The sequence below is a fragment of the Diadema antillarum genome, unplaced genomic scaffold (genome assembly GCF_040938485.1).
Source record: "Diadema antillarum isolate AM-2024a unplaced genomic scaffold, OU_Dant_1.0 scf00000072, whole genome shotgun sequence".
NCBI classification, from domain to species: Eukaryota; Metazoa; Echinodermata; class Echinoidea; order Diadematoida; family Diadematidae; genus Diadema; species Diadema antillarum.
In genome coordinates, this window is record NW_027270961.1 from 3178294 (window position 1) to 3200403 (window position 22110).

At 40.5% G+C, this 22110-nt stretch overlaps 1 protein-coding gene and 1 non-coding gene across 2 annotated transcripts in view; one reads left to right on the forward strand and one right to left on the reverse strand.

Moving 5' to 3' along the window:
• The window catches only part of LOC139717202 (ER membrane protein complex subunit 3-like), a 208802-nt gene that overhangs the window by 28996 nt on the left and 157696 nt on the right, over nt 1-22110 (forward strand). The gene's annotated exons all lie outside the window — the stretch shown is intronic.
• Trnai-gau (transfer RNA isoleucine (anticodon GAU)) lies at nt 3167-3239 on the reverse strand. Its single transcript has one exon. It is a non-coding gene; the product is annotated as a tRNA-Ile (tRNA).

The window sequence follows — 22110 nt, forward strand, 5'->3', positions numbered from 1 at the left end:
TCGTCGTAGGACATGATTTTTTTTTTAAACCAGAGTCGTTCCTCTCGACCCAAGGGTTTATGGAAACTTGGCAACCCTTTGGTAACAAAAATCGCAGGGCCGTCTGACTGAACATTTGTTAAGAGTGAACAGGGTTTCCTAGAGAAGGAAAATATCCGCTAATATTGCCTGCTGTCCTTGACGACCAACCAAAATAAGAACTACAATATTCGTAATAATAACAATATGGACTGTCTACTTTCGGCGGATACAACGGGCCGAATGCATAAAACAAGCAATTGCTTGTAAGCAATTGCTTCAAGCAAAAGCACAAGCTCGTCTAGCAAAAGGTCTAGCTCAAGCAATTGCTTAAATCCATATCCATAATCTTTTGCTCTATACCTTTTAATACCTTTTGCTTGCCCCGCACAAGCAATTGCTTGCGTTTTCAACAAAAGGGATGTCACGCCTGTGCGAACACAAGAAAAAAGGCGAGTGTGGCAGCATGTATTTGAAAGGGCATGTGTGTGTGGAAACATTTCCTGACATAGCAGAAGAGCTATGAAATGCACACACAGACACATACACACACATCTATACACACACACGTATTACTGGCTGATTCCCATCACTGCGGCTTACAGCAGCCCGGATCTGCCAGATCGCACGTGGAGAGAGGTCTCCTCGCTCTTCACCGAAGTCAGACATCCTACCCGTTTTTCATCACATTTTGCGTGCTAACCACTGGACATTCCCGTTGTTGAAATGAAAAAGTTTCTTACACTACTTATGAGTAATTTCTTGTAGATTTATACCACTCCTTCACAAGTGTGGTCTTTCTTTCATAAATATGAAAATGATACTTAAAAGGGAACGTTCCAGTTAAGCAAAAGCTCAAGCTCATTTTACAGAGCTTGGAAAATCGTAAGCAATTGCTAGCAAGAACTAGCAAATGGTATGTTTTATGCATACGTTTTTCAGCAAATGCTTGGTCTCTAAGCAATTGCTTGCGGGCAGCAAGCAATAGCTTGTGCTTGCTAGCAAAAGCTTCTGCTTGCAAGCAATTGCTTGTGCTTGCTAGCAAAAGCTTCTGCTTACAAGCAATTGCTTGTGCTTGCTAGCAAAAGCTTCTGCTTGCAAGCAATTGCTTGTTTTTATGCATACGGATTCGAGTAAAAGGCTAGCACAAGCAATTGCTAGCGTTTATGCATTCGGCCCGTTCCGTTTCATTGCTTTCACTAGAATTGTATCGCTCTCGTCTTCGACTCGGGCAATACATTTCTAGTTCGGGCAATAAATGTCGTTTCCTCCTCAAGGCCAGTACATAATATAATTGATACCCCTATTTGTGGGAGGAGCCAAAACTACTCCCAGGGAATACTTACAGACTGCATACAGTACATGTATTCCGTTTAAGGTGCATACGATTGCACCTGCTACTTCAGGTAAGTTCATTAGTAAAATTTGTGGGGAGACTATGGCATACTGGAACGACTTCCGACTCCCAATAGGAGGACCAGAGTGAGATTCCCGCCAAGTGCATGGTACGTCCTTCGATAAGTATTGGGTAATAAAACCTTGTTATTGTTATTATTATTAGTTTAAGATGAGCATCGCCTTTTTATATGACGAAGAGGCAATGAATAGGCTAACCCCGGTAAAAAAAAAAGATCATTTCATCATATCTATAAAGGAGTTATTGTTCTACAAAATCTTGATGATTAAAAGAGTGCATATTCCAAGGCAATCCCAGGTGGTCCATGTTACCCCACGTCAATGATCCGTTGTTGTACGCGACGTGTTGAAGACCCTTTTTATTTTCAAGGAATGTTATAGGGGTCATCATAGCTTAATAGTTGATAAGACCGCCAACTCCCAATCAGAGGTTCCGAGTTTGAATTCTGTCCAGCGTTTTCGTCGGAGGACATTATTTTTTATTTATTTATTTATTTTTTTTTTTTGCCAGCGTCGTCCCTTTCGACCCAGGTGTTTATGGAAACTCGGCAACGCATGGGTGACAAAAATCGGATGGCCGTCTGACTGAACATTTGTCAACAGTGAACAGGGTACCCTATAGAAGGAAAATATCCGCTAATACAGTATTGCCAACTGTCCTTGACGACCAACCAAAATAACTACAATTGCCCGTGAAGTCTACATCATATGTGTAATAATAATGATATAAGCTAACGAAACGTGTAATTCTTTTCATTTTATATTTTGCTTATTAAATCTTACAATTCTAATCAAGATATAGTGTCGGCCTCATAGTTAATGATTTAGACCACCAAACTGAGGACTTGAAAAATAATGTGAGCCGAAATTTGTATATTTCCGCGTCATCATTATGCTTTGTTCTTATCTTGTTTGATTTGTTTTTTGCGCCCACCCCCGTATGTTCGACACCTTTGGCGCCCTCGTTTGATCCAATGGGCGATGGCTAAGGAAAGACGAAAGATATAAAATTGCAGCCGCTGCTCCGTGTAACATTTTGCCTTTTAACTATGGCATGTGTAAACACGAGATACAATGTCAGTTTGTCCGCGTCATCATTGAATCATCACGTTTTGTTCTTATCTCCTTTTTTATATACATGAATTGTAGCGAGCGAGAGCAGGGAACGAGCAGAACTTTCAGCTTACAAAACATGGAATTCTTGTGTGAACACAATAAACTTTGTCATTTTTTGTTTTTAACTTTTTTGATTTGTTTTTCTCTCACCCCTCCCCCCCCCCCCCCCCTTCCCGGTCCAGGTGAGTTTTTATTCTCTTTATTTTCTTTTTTTTATTCAAATTCAACAAATTCTTCCGTCGAGATGTTTTCATTGCAACTGATTGACAAATTGCCCTACATCGACGTAAACAAGCACTGAATCGATCAGTGTTTTAGTAGTAGCCATGATAAAAAATCATGGGCGTACATACTCGAGCAGGATTCGAACCTACGACCTCCTGATCACCGGACAGGCGTCATCTCCACTAGACCACCGAGCTTTCGCCCGACAGCAAGTGTTGGTTCTAATCCTTATAGCATGCAGCGGGTACTGCTTTGTTATTCAAATTCAACAAATTCTTCCGTCGAGATGTTTTCATTGCAACTGATTGACAAATTGCCCTACATCGACGTAAACAAGCACTGAATCGATCAGTGTTTTAGTAGTAACCATGATAAAAAATCGTGGGCGTACATACTCGAGCAGGATTCGAACCTACGACCTCCTGATCATCGGACAGGCGTCATCTCCACTAGACCACCGAGCTTTCGCCCGACAGCAAGTGTTGGTTCTAATCCTTATAGCATGCAGCGGGTACTGCTTTGTTATTCAAATTCAACAAATTCTTCCGTCGAGATGTTTTCATTGCAACTGATTGACAAATTGCCCTACATCGACGTAGTCTATGTTTATTTTTCTTTGTCTGTTTGTTGTTGTTTTTTCGTTTTCTACGCCCCCTACGAGTGGGTCCCGGGGCACGTGCCTCCATCCCCCCCTCCCCCCCCCCCCCCCAAAAAAAAAAAAAAAAAATACGCCACTGGATTGGTGACCTGAGAACACATGTATTCTCAAGGCAGAGTTTCATATACATAAGGCCACTTTCTGAAAACATACTCATGGGTCTATCTATCCCAAAATGGTGTGCAATATTAATTACATACATCTTCTAAAATATCTGGAAGAAAAGATTTTCTCACATTTCCACCCCATCTTCCTATAAGCATATATGGTGAAGGTATTTTAAGACCTCTTTCATCATAGTTCAAGACCAGACGTGTGAATTTAAACGAAATGACAGTAAAATTACAAGGTTTCCCCGTAAAAAGGTTGCTGAACATTTTCAGACTCCAAGGTACATTTATACGATAGATTGTGAGTATCTACCACTCAGTACTGGAGACGTACACATACTAATTCTTACTTAAACTTTGAAAGAGACAACCCTCAACACTGCATTTGGAGTTGCGACCTCTTTGTATCGAAAGCCCGGAATATCACTTCAGACAGCGATGCAACAGCGAATTTCAACACATTGACCAGATGCTTGCATCATGTAGATCACTGACCATGGGTAAAGCAAAGAGCAAAAAACAGAAAAAGGTAAAAAATCCCAAAAGAGATAAGAAATAGAATATAACAGAATACATAACTCAACGTCTGAAACTAGCATTCCTTTACGAAACAATCTTGCCTTCAAAAGTCCCAACACTGTAATTAGCAGGTTGGTTCACAAGGGCGTCCCAGCTTTTTTCCTGTATCATCATGTCCATTTACATAATCATAAACTGTGCATAATACATGTATATTGTTAGTGACACGTATTCATTAGCATAAGTTGTTTTCAAAGTGTTTTTCTGCATCACCTTTACAATGCAGACATTTTTTCTACTATAGAGTATTATTTTAACCCTATTAAGCCCAAGCTATTTTGACCCCTCGCAGGCCCAAGGGGGGGGGGGGGGGGGCACATTGGGCCCCCCACCCGATATACGTTTTTTTTTTTAGTTTTGATGTATCATCGTCATATTTGGCACGTGGGTAGAGTAACTCATACTTTACGTGACCGTACATTTGAATTTTCACAAGGTCACCCATGGATGCGCTATTTGCCAAAATATAGAGAAATACATAGGAAATATGCTAAAAACATGACTTTTCTATGTAATTTCTTTATCCCCATTATATATGTCTTGTTATAGACCAATCATTTTTATATTCGCCACAAATGATAACAAAGTGGAATTTTATTATTTGTTATGGTTGAAATTTCTCAAGGACACAACTTGGGGGCGCTATTCATATCAACATAGTGATACATTATGAGACCTGAGATGAAATGGTTGGGATGGGTACATGTATAGTTATGACATTTCATATTTGCATAATACTGGAATTTTGAGATTGCAAATTGATAATATGATAAACTAATGATATTAGAGGCATAACTTTGGTGAAGGAATCAAAAGAACTCAAAATATAAGGGCAATCTTTAGAAAATATTATTGTTTTCAATTATCTTTATTATATCTATTGTTTTATGCCTTTGTCGCATAAAAACAAAGGAAATAATAAGAAAAACTTTCCAGGACCATAATTACTTCAAATGTTGATCCTTCAACAAATTTCAGCCAAGAAACACCCATTTCATAATTGTAATGCTGTTAAATGAAATGGGAACAGAAAAAAGATGCAAAATCTGACTGACATGGTTGTCAGTTTATGGTTGCCATGGCAACCAGCAACATCAAATATAGCTAAATTATAAATCAAAATGTTTGCAATAAGATTTTAGGAAAAGTCACCAAATTTGATTGAAATTGGATTAAGGGCGAAGGAGTGGCAAACGAAAATCCGGTAGAGGGGCACAATGTGCCCCCACCCCCTTGGACTTTTTGGGTTAAACATTATACTTCAAGACATAATTTTTTGTATTCACTATTGGACTCACGAATTGTCACGGGAAGTTTAGATGTACTTTACGTACTACACCGAATTTAAAATTAGCCAGAGTTTTATTAAACACACAAAGTGACACACACTCACACAAGCGCGCCGTAACACTTCTGTTTTGTTGTTTTTTGTTTCTTTTCTTCTTTTTTTTTTGGGGGGGGGGGGGGGCAAAATCTCGTCGGGGTACATTTTATGTGACGGTGTGAGATCCTCAGCGAGGGAGCGAAATGACCAAGCGGTGAGGGGGTGAGGATGGGAGGGGATATCCTACCCCCTCCCACGGTAGGGCCTTTTCGTAGGAAAGCAGACTACAAAAGTCGCGTTTGTAGAGCATCTAAAAGCAAATTTCTAGGAATTAAACGAAGTGGAAACAACATTGCAAAGGACTATTATTATAACGTCCGGGGGGGGGGGGGGGGGGGTACATTATGTGACGGTGTGAGATCCCTGGTGAGGGAGCGAAGCGACCGAGCGGGGGAACTGGAGGGACTTTTTGTAAAAACAGAGTGTAAAAGTCACGTTTATAGATCATCTTCAATCAAATTTCTTTGGAATTAAACATAGTTAAAAAAAGCACCGCGAAGGACGGTGATCATTGATGAAAACTATTCCTTTTACTCTCAGTATAAGGGCAAAGAAAGCGAGCCACTTTCACGTTATCATTCGTCATGTCAGTCTGAACTGTATTCATCAAAAGCTTTAAAAGTGATCGCATTGTTCGAGCAATTCAATTTGTTCTTATATTGCACCACCTGTACCACCTTCGTGAATTCGGGCCCTTGTGTACTAATTATATGAAGAGAAAGGGTTAATTCAACGGAGATGATTATCCCCTCCCACACGACGGATTTTTGCATTTGAAAGTGAAGCGACAGGTCTGGTGCACACTTGCAATAAAACATTTGTAAATCTATCAATCTAACGTTAGAGGTGTGTGGAGTCCATTATGGAGAAAAGACCCACCGGGAGAGGGTGAGGGAAGGGGTATTCCCCTCCCACACCCACACGAGAGTGACTTGTCATTTTTAGGAGTGAAATTCTGCTACCTGGTGCACATTTTTTGTGTGAAATATTTGGACAAATTTCTATCAGAAAAAAAAAAAATCTACAGAAGTCTTCTCATCTCGGGAATTTATCATGGGGGAGGGGGCAAAATAATGATATGCTTGCCCCTCGGAAAATTCTATTGGGCTAAGGTTCGCACTTGCTCTCGCAGTTTCAATGTCGATTGGTAAGAAGTAAAGTGCTGTACATATATAGACGCTACATCCTTGCAGCACACGGACACGTACACGCAAAAGTGTATGTGCACCTTAACGTACGATGTGCATTGTACGGTTGACAAATAATAAACATTGTAAAATAGATATTTTTAAAATCAGTGCTGCCAGAGCCCGGGGTGCAATTTTTCCCCACGAATTTCTTGCTCCTGGTGCAAAATAACAAAATAATAATTACAAAAGATGATAAAAATTAATGATCATTTAGCGTCCGGCGTTGAGGTTGCTCGCATGTTGAAGTCTTTTTCTTTCTTTTAAGGGTCTGAAGGGGGGTCGCACCCAGCGCATCTCCCTAGTGACGCCCATGGTTCACCCTGGAGACAAAGAACAAAGAGGATAATGGACAGGTACATTTTCTACCATATCAGGGCCGGTGCAGTGTTTTCAAAAGTGTTGGGGCCCACTTCCGGGTTTCATGAGCTAACAAGCCCCCCCCCCCCCCCCAAAAAAAAAAGGTCTTCAGAGAAAAACCATAACCTTACCGCCGTCATACTTCAAGATCCCTACCTATTTCTATTTTAGCGCCACTTACGTACTTCCGGGTTTAAAAGTGTGGGGGCCCAAAGTGATGACACCTTATGTATTCCTTTGTGTGGTACACAAAAAGTGTGGGAACCCGAGCCCCCACGGCCTCCACAGCTGCGCCGGCCATGCATATGACCTGCTTTAGATCGCTTTGACTGTTGTGTGGTTGAGAAATTGTCAGATCCCTACATGACCAAATGAAGTTAAATAAACAGCCCTTTTAGAAAAGGCCAAGCACATCCATCATTATTAAAGCTGCGCCTTCAACACATGGCAGAATATTGGATAAATTATGATGCCACGTTACTGCCTTTTGAAAGGCATTCTCGGTCAAAATAAAGTAAAAGAATCCATCTGGGTAGAGAAAAGGTTACACTGGATCGAAATTCGGTATATACAGGGAGGTGTAATCACCGATTTTCGGTCCAATGATTAGGAAACTAGGCAAGTGCCATAATGTCCCTAATTCACGAAGGTGGTACACTGTACAAATGAAACCATGGTTTTAAACTATGGACAAAAACTATGGAGTGCCAAGTGTCGCTTGGAATATTTTGTAATGAAATCAGTCATTTCGTCGATGAAATGATTATTTGCAATGAAATGACATCATTTTGTATTAACTAAAGCCCTGGTCACAACTCGCCGTGCGTGCTTTTCGTCCGTACGTTCTTGGCGGAAGCCACGGCATTCACGTTTTTTCTAAAAACGTGGGGAGGGAGTGACTAGCGCAGGGAGAAAGAACGTCAACGCGCGACACTCGCACGGTTGCACAGGGTGTAAGTACGTGGCCCGCACGCCACGCCTGGCCATGAGGGGTTACGTGCATCGTACGTTGTGCACGTGGTAAGTAAGTTCTACGTGCTCACAACTTACAATCTGCGTGCGATTGCCACGTTCTCTTGCGGAGGCTGTAATTACACGTGCTGCTCACGCACTGCTCACGCACGGTATCCCTACTCTGTCGCATGTTGTAAGTGCGTGCAAGTGCGATTATTTTTTTCCCCCGTCAGATGCTAGGGGTATAGGCCTAATTATAGGACCACCTTCCGAGGTTCTTCAGATGTATAATCATACGTCTTCTCCATACGTGTAATGGTAGTTTAACCTTCTGCTTGTCATATTCATTTCATGTCTATAGGTTTTTATATTTTGTTGAAAGAATATGACATTGAAATAAGTGAACTAAATGAAATATGTGAAATGTGTGCATATTTGACTCACTGACAGAGAAAGGGTTAATAGGCTATATCAGATATAGGACATAGGTTACATCACGTATAAAATGGCATTGTATACCTGATGTAGGTTAATAGGCTACTATCAATATCAGGTATACAATGACATTGTATAACATTATTTTGGTTGAAACATCCTAACACACTGGCACTGGAGGTGAGATGCATATGATATGCTGTTATGAAGTCTACTATCTTTATACCCAGTATCAGAGGTGGTGGCATTTCAGCCATGGAGGCATTTTTGAGCTAGATTTATCATCATAGATTTATCAGCATATTACTAGAACAATGAATGTAGGCCAATGGTTTTGCAGTTTTATCCGAGTCTGAAGGTGTCACGTTTGCAATTAAGGCCCTATATAAGGTAATATTGTCATAGAAATTTCTTCCTTGCTTAATTACAAAATATACACATTCTCAATTTCAGAGAATGGTACTGACTTTATCACTGTTCTGCATACACAATGATGGTCAATACCTTTTAACCACGCTTGTGCAGCTCTTAAATGTAAAAAAAAAATCAAAACTCCAAAAACCTGGTCACTTCATGTACTGACCACTCAGAGCTCAAGATTTCTATATGCTTTGCTTCTTCAAGCAGTTTTTGACTATGTCTTATGTGCCGCAAAATATGATGCAAGTGTGTGTATATATATATATATATATATATATATATATATATATATATATAGTAACTTCGAAAGAGTTTTGAAAGCCCTTTCTAGTGATGTAACAATCGTTTTTCTGTGTATGCGATATCTTCGATCCCATAATCCTTACAGGGCATTTCTGCCCGGTAGGTGAAATAGAACAGTATAATTGCCAACATCAGGACATCTTGAAAACGAAATGATGATATTCCTTCCGTCGGCTCGGCTCGTGTACATTGCAGAAATCACTGCGCACAACTTGCGTTTAAGTGCGGAGCAGGTGCTTATTCGGCAAGTTCGGTACGGTCTGCGTGCTCTATTGAGCAGTTGAACTCAGGGAAGTGTCGAATAAGTACGGGCTGCGCACTTATTACGTGCTCAACACGTACGTGCTACGTGCGCCGTCCGTCGAGCAAGTGACGGTGGGAAAATTTTAAAAGACGCACGGAGTCAGTGCGTTGTACGCACGTTCGCTGTAGAGGGCGCGTACGTTGCCCGCACTCAGGGTGAATCCGTAGCCCGAACGCAGCGAAAGTTCCTCGTGTCCTAAAAGTGCTACGGCGTGTCTGCGTGCTCCAAAATCCGTACTGAGGCGGTACTTGCTACGTACGGATCCTCAAATTTTGCCCACGTTTTTGCAAGTAGACAGCACGCACTTGCAAGTACGGCGAGTTGTGACCACGGCTTTAATGAACATTTTGTCAACGAAATGACCAATTTTAAGTTTAAATGGGGCGTTTCTATTATGGGTCATAACTTTTGATCCATAGGTCCGTTTGTGACTAAACTTGAATGGTAAATGTCCCTTGGGGAGTGGATATATCACCACAAGGTCAAAGGTCACAAGCAGGGGTCAACGAACTTTTAGAGCCCAATATTAAGTTTTTTTATGGCGCGTTTCTATTATGGGTCATAAACGTGCCATTTAAACTTAACATTGGGCTCTAAAAGTTCGTTGACCAATGCTTCTCACTACTGACCTTGTGGTGACCATCCACTTCCCAAGGGACATCTACCATCCAAGTTTGGTCACAAATGTAGTTATTGATCAAAAGTTATGACCCATAATAGAAACGCGCCATAAAAACTCAACATTGGGCCATAAGTTCATTGACCCCTGCCTGTGAGCTTTGACCTTCAGGTGACCTTCATACATGGTAAAATGTGAAACTTTGTATAACCCCTCTTCCCTTGAAGTTTGATTGCAATTGAAGCCCAGAGTAAAGAGTTATTGAAGGTTTTGTAGCGTTACGGACAGACGACGGACGGACGCACGGACGACGCACGGACGACGGACGACAGACGCCGCAGGCTATCCCTTTAGCCCTGGTCACAACTCGCCGTGCGTTCTTTTAGTCCTTACGTTTTCGGCGGAGGCCACGGCATTCACATTCTTTTTTTCTGAAAACGTGGGGAGGGAGTACTGTTGCAAGCCGTGGTCACAACTCGCCGTAATTGCAAGTGCGTGCTGTCTACTTGCAAAAACGTGGACAAAATTTGGGGATCCGTACGTAGTAGGTACCGCCTCAGTGCGGATTTTGAAGCACGCAGACACGCCGTAGCACTTTTATGTCACGAGGAACTTTCGCTGCGTTCGGGCTACAGATTCACCCTAAGTACGGGGAACGTACACCGTGTGCATGTCCTCTACAGTAAACGTACGTACAACGCACTGACTCCGTGCGTCTTCCTACTGTCACTTGCTCGACGGACGACGCACGTAGCACTTGCGTGTTGAGCACGTGATAAGTGCGTAGTCCGTGCTTATTCGGCATTTCGTGAGTTCAGTGATTCAATAGAGCACGCAGATCGTACCAAATAAGCACCTGCTCCACACTTACAACGCAAGTTGGGCGCACTGATTTCTGCAAGGTACACAAGCCCAGCCGATGGACGAGTGTCATTAATTTTCGTCTCCAAGATGTTGGCAATTAGGTATTTGTACTGTTCTACTTCACCTAATAGGGAGCAGAAATGCCCTATAGGGGTTGTTGGCTCGAAAAAATATATATATTTTGCACAACATAAGAGACAGTCAAAACTGCTTGAAGAAGCAAAAGCATTTAGAAATCTTCTGAGTGGTCAGTGCATGAAGTGACTAGGTTTTTGGAGTTCTGACAAATTGTTGCACAAGCTTGGTTAAAATGCATTGGTCATCATTGTTTTTGTAGAACAGTGATAAAGTCAGTACAATTTCAGTTAAGCTGAAATTCAGCATGATTGTGTATATTTTGAAATTAAGCAAGGAAAAAAATTACTATGATGACAGTATTACCTTATATAAATTGCAAACGTGACACCTTCATACTCAGAGAAAATGCAAAACCATAGGCCTACATCCATCGTTCCAGCAATATGCCGTTAATCTATAGCTCAAAATATGCTGGATGGCTGAAATGAACCACTGGCCACCTCTGAAACTGCGTGTAAAGATGGCAGACTTCATAACAGCAAATCATATGCATCTGAAATAACAAACGTATATTCTAAGCTCATCTCCAGTGCCAATGTGTTAGTCTATTTAAACCAAAATATTGGGTCCAATTCCATAAAAGAAGTTAGGATATAATATGGCAACTCTTGCTGGAATGGCAACTTCCAATGGCAACAACCAATCAGGAAGGTGGATTCTTGAAGTTACTTTGACAATTGCCATTCCAGCAAGAGTTGCTATCATATCAACTTTTTATGAAATAGGGCCCAGATGTATTGACCCTTTCTCTGTCAGTGAGTCAAATATTTACACATTTAATTCACATATAAACCTATGGACATGAAATAAATATGGTACACAGAAGATTCAACTGCCATGTACACGTATTGAGAAGACGTATGATTATACATCTGAAAAATCTCGGAAGGTGGTCCTATAGTCCTACCCCCAACATCTGACGGGAAAAAAAAAATAATCGCACTTGCACGCACTTACAACATGCGAGAGAGTAGGAATACCGTACGTGAGCAGTATGTGTAATTACAGTCTCCGCAAGATAACGTGGCGATCGCACGGAGATTGTACGTTGTAAGCACGTACAACTCACTTGCCACGTGTACAACGTACGATGCACGCAACCCCTCACGGCCAGGCGTGGCGTGCGGGCCACGTACTTACATCTTGCGCAACTGTGCAAGTGTCGTGCGTTGACGTACTTCCTCCCTGCTCTAGTCACTCCCTCCCCACGTTTTCAGGAAAAACGTAAATGCCGTGCCTCCGCCAAAAACGTACGGACTATAAGCACTTAAGCCCTGGTCACAACTCGCCGTGCGTGCTTTTCGTCCGTACGTTCTTGGCGGAGGCCACGGCATTCACGTTTTTTCTAAAAACGTGGGGAGGAAGTGACTAGCGCAGGGAGGAAGTACGTCAACGCACGACAATCGCACGATTGCGCAGGGTGTAAGTACGTGGCCCGCACGCCACGCCTGGCCGTGAGGGGTTACGTGCATCGTACGTTGTGCACGTGGGAAGTGAGTTGTACGTGCTTACAACTTAAAATCTGCGTGCGATTGCCACGTTCTCTTGCGGAGGCTGTAATTACACGTGCTGCTCACGTACGGTATCCCTACTCTGTCGCATGTTGTAAGTGCGTGCAGGTGCGATGATTTTGTTCCCCGTCAGAAGCTAGGGGTAGGCCTAATACTATTATAGGACCACCTTCCGAGGTTCTTCAGAATATGTATAATCATGCGTCTTCTCCATTCGTGTAAATGGTAGTTTAACCTTCTGTGTGTCATATTCATTTCATGTCTATAAGTTTAGGTTTTTATATTTTGTTGAAAGAAAATGAGATTGAAATAAATGAACTAAATGAAATATGTGAAATGTGTGCATATTTGACTCACTGACAGAGAAAGGGTTAATAAGCTATATCAGGTATAGGACATAGGTTACATCACCTATGAAATGGCATTGTATATCTGATGTAGGCTAATAGGCTACTGTCAATATCAGGACTGGTATACAATGACATTGTATGACGTTATTTTGGTTGAAACATCCTAACACAATGGAACTGGAGGTGAGATGCATATGATTTGCTGTTATGAAGTCTACCATCTTTATATCCAGTTTCAGAGGTGGTGGCATTTCAGCCATGGAGGTATTTTTGAGCTTGATTTATCAGCATATTACTAGAACAATGAATGTAGGCCTATGGTTTTGCACAGTTTTATCTGAGTCTGAAGGTGTCACGTTTGCAATTAAGGCCCTATAAGGTAATACTGTCATAGAAATTTCTTCCTTGCTTGATTTCAAATATACACATTCTCAATTTCAGAGAATGGTACTGACTTTATAACTGTTCTACATAGACAACGATGGTCAATGCCTTTTTTTTAACCACGCTTGTGCAGCTCTTAAATATAAAAATTTTTCAAAACTCCAAAAACCTGGTCAATTCATGTACTGACCACTCAGAGCTAAAGATTTCTATGTACCTTGCTTCTTCAAGCAGTTTTTGACTGTGTCTTATGTGCCGCAAAATATGATACAAATGTATATATATATATATATATATATATATATATATATATATATATTTCATTTCATTTCATTTCATTCATTTATTTATGCACGGCACATACTTCAGCCCGAAGGCTGTTCTTCCGCAGGTCCGTGCGGATAAAAATACAACATAGATATACATTTTTATACAGAAATGAACAAAGAAACCAAACAAACAAAAACAAAACTCATACTTAAAAACCGAAAAAAAAAACATATAGAAAAAAACACAATAACATGTTGATGAAACTGCGGCACACATTTCGACAGAAAACAAACGTGATCAATCAAAGATAACCATGTACAATTATACAAGTGATCGCCGTAGTTTAAATACATATATATATATATATATATATATATATATATATATATGTATATATATTTAATAACTTCGAAAGAGTTTTGAAAGCCCTTTCTAGTAATATAACAATCATTTTTCTGTGTATGCGATTTTTTTCGATCCCATAATCCTTACAGGTCATTTCTGCCGGTAGGTGAAATAGAACAGTATGAATATATAATTGCCAACATCAGGACATCTTGGAAACGAAATGATGATACTCTTCCGCCGGCTCGGCTCGTGTTCATTGCAGAAATCACTGCGCACAACTTGCGTTTTAAGTGCGGAGCAGGTGCTTATTCGGCAAGTTCGGTACGGTCTGCGTGCTCTATTAAACAGTTGAATTCAGGGAAGTGTCGAATAAGCACGGGCTTCGCACATATTACGTGCTCAACACGTACGTGCTACGTGCGCCGTCCGTCGAGCAAGTGATGGGAAAAATTTAAAAGACGCACGGAGTCAGTGCGTTGTACGCACGTTCGCTGTAGAGGGCACGTACGTTTCCCGCACTTCGGGTGAATCCGCATCCCGAACGCAGCGAAAGTTCCTCGTGTCCTAAAAGTGCTACGGCGTGTCTGCGTGCTCCAAAATCCGTACTGAGGGCGGTACTTGCTACGTACGGATCCTCAAATTTGCCCACGTTTTTGCAAGTAGACAGCACGCACTTGCAAGTACGGCGAGTTGTGACCACGGCTTACAAGTCTTCCTTCACCTCCTGTGGGCTCGACAAAACTTCAGCGAGAAATAGTGTAACTGTGCAGGTGGTTTGAGGAAATCTGAAAGAGTGGATTAAAGCTCCCCTGCAAAATTACTAGAGGTCTAAAAAATTCTAATCAGAAGTCATAGCCCTATTTACGAAGTGGGTGCGAAAAAACAAAACAAAACACACAATTGGATTGAGGGGTAGATCGCAGCAGGGACGTTAAATGATCTCGCTTCACGTCAAGCACTACAGCCTGTTTTGCAGAGAGATCCTCTCTGCCCTAACCCTTTTCCTTTGTCCGGGTTTTTTAGCTGTTAGGGGGGTATGAGGAAGTTCAAGTTTCCCATCGGAAGATACGACAGTGCTCATTTTTTTCCGCTTATGGGAAAGAAATTTCCGAAAATGCTTTTGCTTTTCGTCTTCTGTTTTAGCTATCCACACCTGCGGAAGAACCCGTAATCTTTTCATCCATGGAGCTAATTCGAAATTACCTCTACCGTATATGGCTCGTTTTGCATCTTCAAATTGTAGTCTTACGATTTCCTGAATGTGGTTAACGAGACTTGGCAGTCTCGAGGGAGTCCAATTACACTTCAGTTTCATTACATTATTCATTGCTTCGCAGCAATTGTTTTTCCAGTCAAGGGGAATTGATTTATTTTGAAGATGGGGTTTAAAGACATACTCTTTCAATAGGGGGGCAACTCTGTTGATGAAATAATTATGGAAACGGGGGTGGTTTGATTGAATAGATATATTCAGTTGCTGCATTTTGCTGTCAAAACCATACATATCGGTCATGGACAATGGTCCGGATGAGCCGAATATGTCATGAAGGACTGTGTCTACGTCCCGCCGGTCATTGTACCCTGCACGTGCCAAATTTCTTTTCACATTGTCCTTTAAATGACGTGTGCAGAGTACAGTAACCGCATTGTTAAAACATTTGTGAATTGCTTTTTTCAAAGCCTTCTCTTCATCGGATCCAATGATTATGTGATTTGTGGCTAATTTAGCAGTTCTGATGTCAAAGTCCAACTGTGATTGTATATGTGAAAAAAAGCGTTGGTATGTTTGGTACATGCCGTCCCAATGCAAGTATACTGGTCCAAGCATAATAGGATTAGTTGGAACTGATTTACGGACCAATTTTGTACTTTGGTAAACCAAGGACGTTACATAGCAAGGTCCTAAATTAAAGGTTCTGTCAATTCCAATGACTGTGTTATTTTCATTTGCAATTATGCTTTTCAGATCGATCAATTGTTCGTTAGTGTACAGAATGATTGATGGCGGGCTATTTTTTGTCTGTATAATTTCTTGCATAATATTACTTTCGTGAAATTGATTTATTATGGTTTGGAAATCGTCGGCTAAATTTTTTCTTTTCAATCCATCCGTGGTGGAGCCATTTCTATATTTAAAATTTTGTACCTGTTTAAGATCTCGAGGGGCCTTCTTTTCATTTGTTAAAACCAGATCTGAATATATCTTTCTTGGGGCAGATTCAGAAACTTTCTGTCTTATTATATCTCTTGTGTCGAGATCTGAACGTGTATAATAATTACTGTTTAATTTGCAGTTGCCATGAATGCTATTATCACGGGGGAAAATTCCTAGGTATTCAACAATTGTAATGTTTTCTTTTACAGTTTCTGGTCCCCCAGTCCTCACAAAATACGAAATTCTTCTTTTGTATGACAAATCTCTTTTCAGAGATGAATAATATCTCCTTAACATGACAACGTTCGTCGCTGCCGGCTGGGGCTCCATTGGAACTAATTGGCCACTTACCATTTGACAATAGACATCTCCAACTTTATGAATATGATGAAGTATTCCATTAATATCTACAAAATTGGTTATATTTGTTGCGTTTTTCCTCGAATCCCAAATACCACAATCATCCGTGTAATCGCCCTTCAACCTATTTTTTCTTCTTCTTACATTGTTAGTGTCATCTAATACGAAATAGGTGTTATTCTTAACACCTGGTGGAATAAACGAACAATTAGCATTCCTGGTAAGTGCTATATCATAAAGTCTTTGATGAGAAAGGAATTTTCCACGCAAGCTGTTATCATTAAAATCATAAAGACTTTTTTTAGCTCGAGAAGCATGCGCTACGGGTTGTTTTGCGGAAGGGAATGTTGAAAAGTGAATTGCGTCATATTTCGATGGAGTTGAGTGGAGAGGATGGTGTTTTTTCGAGATATTTCTCGGTCCGAATATAGGAGATGATGTTTGTTGCCAGATATCTTTAGCCTCATTACTAATCAAGGGTGAACTAGTATTTATGTCGACGTTCTTGAGTGTAGGGGAACGTTCGTGCCGATTTGAAAGATTTGCCGGTAACGTCTTTCGCCCAAATACAGGTGATGCTTCTAGCTTACTCTCCCACAGACTACTAGAGGACGAAGTGTCATCATCACTCGATACATCACTGTCACATTCCTTGAAGTTCCTTTTGCGTATTTTCTGGCGATACTTAGGCTGATAGATATTCATTTCGGGCATGTCATCGCTTTCTTCACTACTAGATACTGCGTTTACAGATTCTGGGGATAATCTTGTCAGTGATTGAACATCTGAGATCTCATCTAAGATCTCAGATGAGATCTCATTTTCTGCACAGTGCGATTCGCAAATATCTTCAACCTTATCTGAGTCAATTACAGTGTAATTGGTATCTAACGACTCATCAGGTTCAGAAAGTGAAAAACGTGGACTGTCATATGTAGGTTTCTTTATACAAGAATAACTTACATGTGAAGTGTGTGAAGGGGATGATTCACTACTGTTACGTGCATCCTCATCATTATTATTTTCAACTCCCTCCACTTGTGTTTCGTTTCGTCCATCTACATTTCCTGTGTCCTGTCCATACTTGTGAAAGCCAGAAGTGTCGAAATTTAATGGAACGTCATTACTGTGCTCATTGTTTGCTTTCTGTGAGTCGGACAACGGCTCGTCATCGTGATCAAGCGTGAGGTCAATTACTTCAGTCATTTTACGTTTCATAAGGGGTACGAAGTGGTTAGGAACCCATGTAGACCCCATTTGAGGGGAAATTCGGGTCCATAATATATCAACGGTGGGGTAACTTTGGTGGGGTTGCCTCGGTTGAAAAACAGTGTTAAGCACCCTAACTGCCATGTCATGGAGGCCATTCATGGTGGGATACAATGAAACTATGGGCCTGCAAATTACTGTTGCCAAGGCAGCCATTGTCCAAGCTCCTGAGTATCTGTGATTTTTGGCGCAGTCGATACAGGCCTCATCGTAGGTGCTGCTCACCAGACCTACCTCTGTATTCTTGTAATGTTCAGTGTAAAATGCCTCATTCGATACTAATTCCATGCACGTTCGAACGCGCAGCTCGCATGCAATTTCTTCACTGCCCGTTAGAGCTACGCTAACTGCATTAAACAGGCAGTTGCCGTCTCCAGTAACGCTCACGGGCAACCTTGGCAATTGTTTGCCATTGCTGAATGGAGATAGAATGTTGTATGACATCGTATCTATTGCTAATGATGTGTTGTCAAAGTACAGTTCCCTTTGAGATGGAGAGAATGGGGCTGTATCCCTCATAAGTATTTCTTCGAGAGCAACTGCTCGGCGCAGCGTACGCATATTATAAGCCCTGTCACTCAACCTTTCAAGGGATAGCTCAAAACTGAAATGAGTAGAATGGCACTTGGAACATCTTGAACAAATGTACGGAAGGGTTGTGTTGGACAAAGAACTTACTTCATCTACTGACAAATTCTCACATCTAAAGTGTATCCACTTTAAGCAGTTGCAACATTCTACGGAATCCGTTGAGGCGTTGTCATGGCATTTGGGGCATAGCCACACCCTCCGTTTTGGTGCTGTAAAATACGAAATAATATAGAAATTGTGACGCATAACATTCAAATACAAATGTCTTAATAAGTAGCGGGAAAAATAAATACATGAATCGGATACCAATTTAGGATATCTCTTCGTAAATGAAATGACTTTGCAAGCAATATATGCATTTTTTTGTGTGTGTGTCTAAATTTTCTTTGTGGAAACAAATATGACAGTTCATTACGAGAGCTTGCTTTTTTACGGGCAGTCATCGATTTTCATCAATCCTTTAAAATAGGATATTATATAGACATTAAGGGGATGGTACAGTATTGATGGAGATGAGAATTTGGCTTTTAAGTTTTTTTGCGAGATACCAAGAAAAAACTTATTACTGTATATAGTAAAGAGCATACAAATCTTAGAGGAATTCAAACTCTATTTGATGAAAATCGGGTCTGGAATGAGTGAAACGTCCAAAAAAATGGTAAAACAAAGCTCTCGTAATATAGTGTGGGACACACAATTCATTAGAATCGCTCTGTTTTGGATATCTCAGCCTTTCCTAACCAATTGTCATCAAATAAACATAGAAATCCTCATGAAAACACATGCTCTTTCATATTTTATAAGAGGCTTATCATTATCTCACCAAAGCAAAACAAAACATGTTAGAAAACAAAAAACTACCCAATCCATTTAATCATCTTAACATAGAAAATCGAAACATAATTCTACTTTTTTTTTGAAGTGAGCTTTTGTAACCGTCGAATAGGACGCTGTTATTTTTTGTTTGAGGACTAGTCAAACTCACATACGTCAAAGACCAGGAGGAACCTTTCAGATTCAGCATCCTCCTATACAAAAATAACGGGACATATACATTGTACTACGACTACGTTCTGCTGTCTGATACACTTTGAGGTACGGAATGCATCTTTCAATCACTGCACAAATCAGTGAGATGTCAACGTTTCATTTGATATTAGGCTACCAGTCAAAAAGTGATTGAAAAAGTCTTGCCATGAGGTGACATCAACAGAGACAGTCTGTTGCCCAGACTTACATACATGCTAATAATGAAATGATAATCATTTGAAAAATAGTAACAACAAAGCAACAACACACAGCCGTTAACACCCGAAAAAGAACAATATGCAACCAAACACAATTAATGGAACACAGAAAAAAAAACCAATAGAAAATAAAATATATTTCTTTATGACGAGAAACGTCGTATCACAATCTATTTGAAATAGTAACCCTCGTCGAGGCTATACGTCAATTTGAATAACTCGTCGCAGTAAACATGTTTTTCGATACATGGAATCCAGGGATATTTCGGTATGCTTAAAACAATGAATACTCTACAATAAATCACAATACAATTAAATGTTGCATCACTTACGCTCAAAGCTTTCTTGGTTGCATTCGAGGTGAGATTTAAGGGTTTTAGCTTAACCCTTGACCAACCGGACCATCAGTTAAATTCACCTAGAACGTAATAAATTTAATGCCTTAAATATCACAATTCAGGCTTGTAGCAAGCCTAATGAGTTTCCAAACTCAATCGTTCTTATATATAGATATATGTATTGTTGCTTTTACATGACAGCCAGATATAGTGAGAAGTCAGAAGAAGAGGTGGGCGTATAGACTTCGACAGGTTTCATGGCCGCCGCGCCGAGCTATCGGTTCATCAATAGACCTTATCAACATGGCTTCAGCTGACGCGGATGCTGGGCTTGGGTGTCTTGTATGGTTTTCATTGTAAAGACCTTGACAATAACAACAGAATATACAGTTTGTACATATGAATTATACAGGGGTCACATGCGCCAAATTGAAGTCAAACAACAACAAAACTAAAGTGAGGGACTGTTTCACAATACATGTATTTGTGAATGATGTTTTTTTTTTTCAAAATCTGCTGTTACCATAGCCATACATCGTTCAAGAATGACTGAATAATAGGAAGTCTGATCACAAGCCCGCCAGAACACTTTCCTCTTTTTTTTTTCTTTTTTTTTTTGGGGGGGGGGGGGCAGAATCTAGACGGTAGCACATTGTAATATGTGACGACGCGATAACCTCTGTAAGGACTTTTGATAAAAAGAGAGTGTACACATTGTGTTTATAGAACACATTTCTAGGGAAATTAAACATATAGTAATCAAAAATATCACAGCGAAGGACTATTATTATAACTCGCGGTAGATGATAATGATGTGAAGGGATGACATCCTCGGAGAAGGAGGGAACGACCGAGGGGAAGGGTGTGAGGGGCATATCCTCTCCCATACAGTAGGGATGTTCAGGTTTGAGTTTCTTCAGTTTGTCTCCCTCTACAAATGAAAATTTGTTGAGATCGTATGATTAACAAACATGTCAGAAAAAAAAGGACATTGGGACTCGAACCTGTCATCTACTGCTTTCCGGGCAGTGACACTACCACCAGGCTGTCCCTGGTTGCCGGCAGTGACACGAAAAACATGGAACAAATATCCTTTTTACCCCGACATTTTCGTTAATTTACAGATCAGCAGTTGCGATCTCAGCAAATTTTCATTTGTAGAGGGAGACAAACCGAAGAAACTCAAACCTGAGCCTTCACCCCTCTGAATAATATCTTTCTTTCAGTATGGACATTTTTGAAACAGTACAGTGTACAAAATACGTGTTTATTATTACACTGTATGTGGAATTAAACACAGTTTAAAAAAAAAATAAATGCGAAGGAGGAACTAACAAGGGACGACATTATTTCATTTGACGGTGTGCGATTCCCGGCGAGGGAGCGAAACAACCACGCATCGGGAGGGGGGGGGGGGGGGAATACCCTCCCACGGTAGGGACTTTTTGTTAAAAAAAAAAATAATAATAGAGAATTTAGAATCTAGTGAAATAAACATGAAAAAATCACAAATGACTAAGGTCACAACATACGAAGACTATTCACTTTACTATAGTATGGGGAAAGCGAGCGAACTCTTCGGAATGTAGACTTTCGCGTCTGATCGACTAATTTTTGTGAAACGCTATTATTGACTCAATGCAGTATAACAGAAGTCACATTTTGTCATGCAATGCTCCTCCCAGACATGATTATTTTTATAAAATAAGCGAACGACGCGAGCTAGAGCTAAGAATCATCGTAAATTTTTGTTTCTCGTATACTCAACTACACTGATAGCTGCCTCTAAAGATAATTCCATTATTAATGAAACTGTTGGAAATGTTTATGGTAAAGTCACTCAAGTATTACTCATTCAACATCTTGCGAGTGGCCATTAGCTCTAAGATTTCTTAATGCGGATGAGCCGCTTGGTTCATTGCGTGCATTAATAGGCTAGGCCGCGCCAGCATGCATTGGTTAGCGACAATTTGGCATGCGGTTGTACTCTTAAATGTATTCAGTATAAAAGCTTTAACGCTATCCCACTGTTCGAGCAATGAATAATGTTCTTATATTGCTAGAAAGCCCAGAAGGAGAGGAAAATTGAACGGATTCTCTGAACATAATGTTTCAGGGGGCATATTCGTAGAATCAGATAAAAAATTATTTCAGATATATACACTCAGCAAAAAAAGAAAGTAAGCGCTTTTTCGAG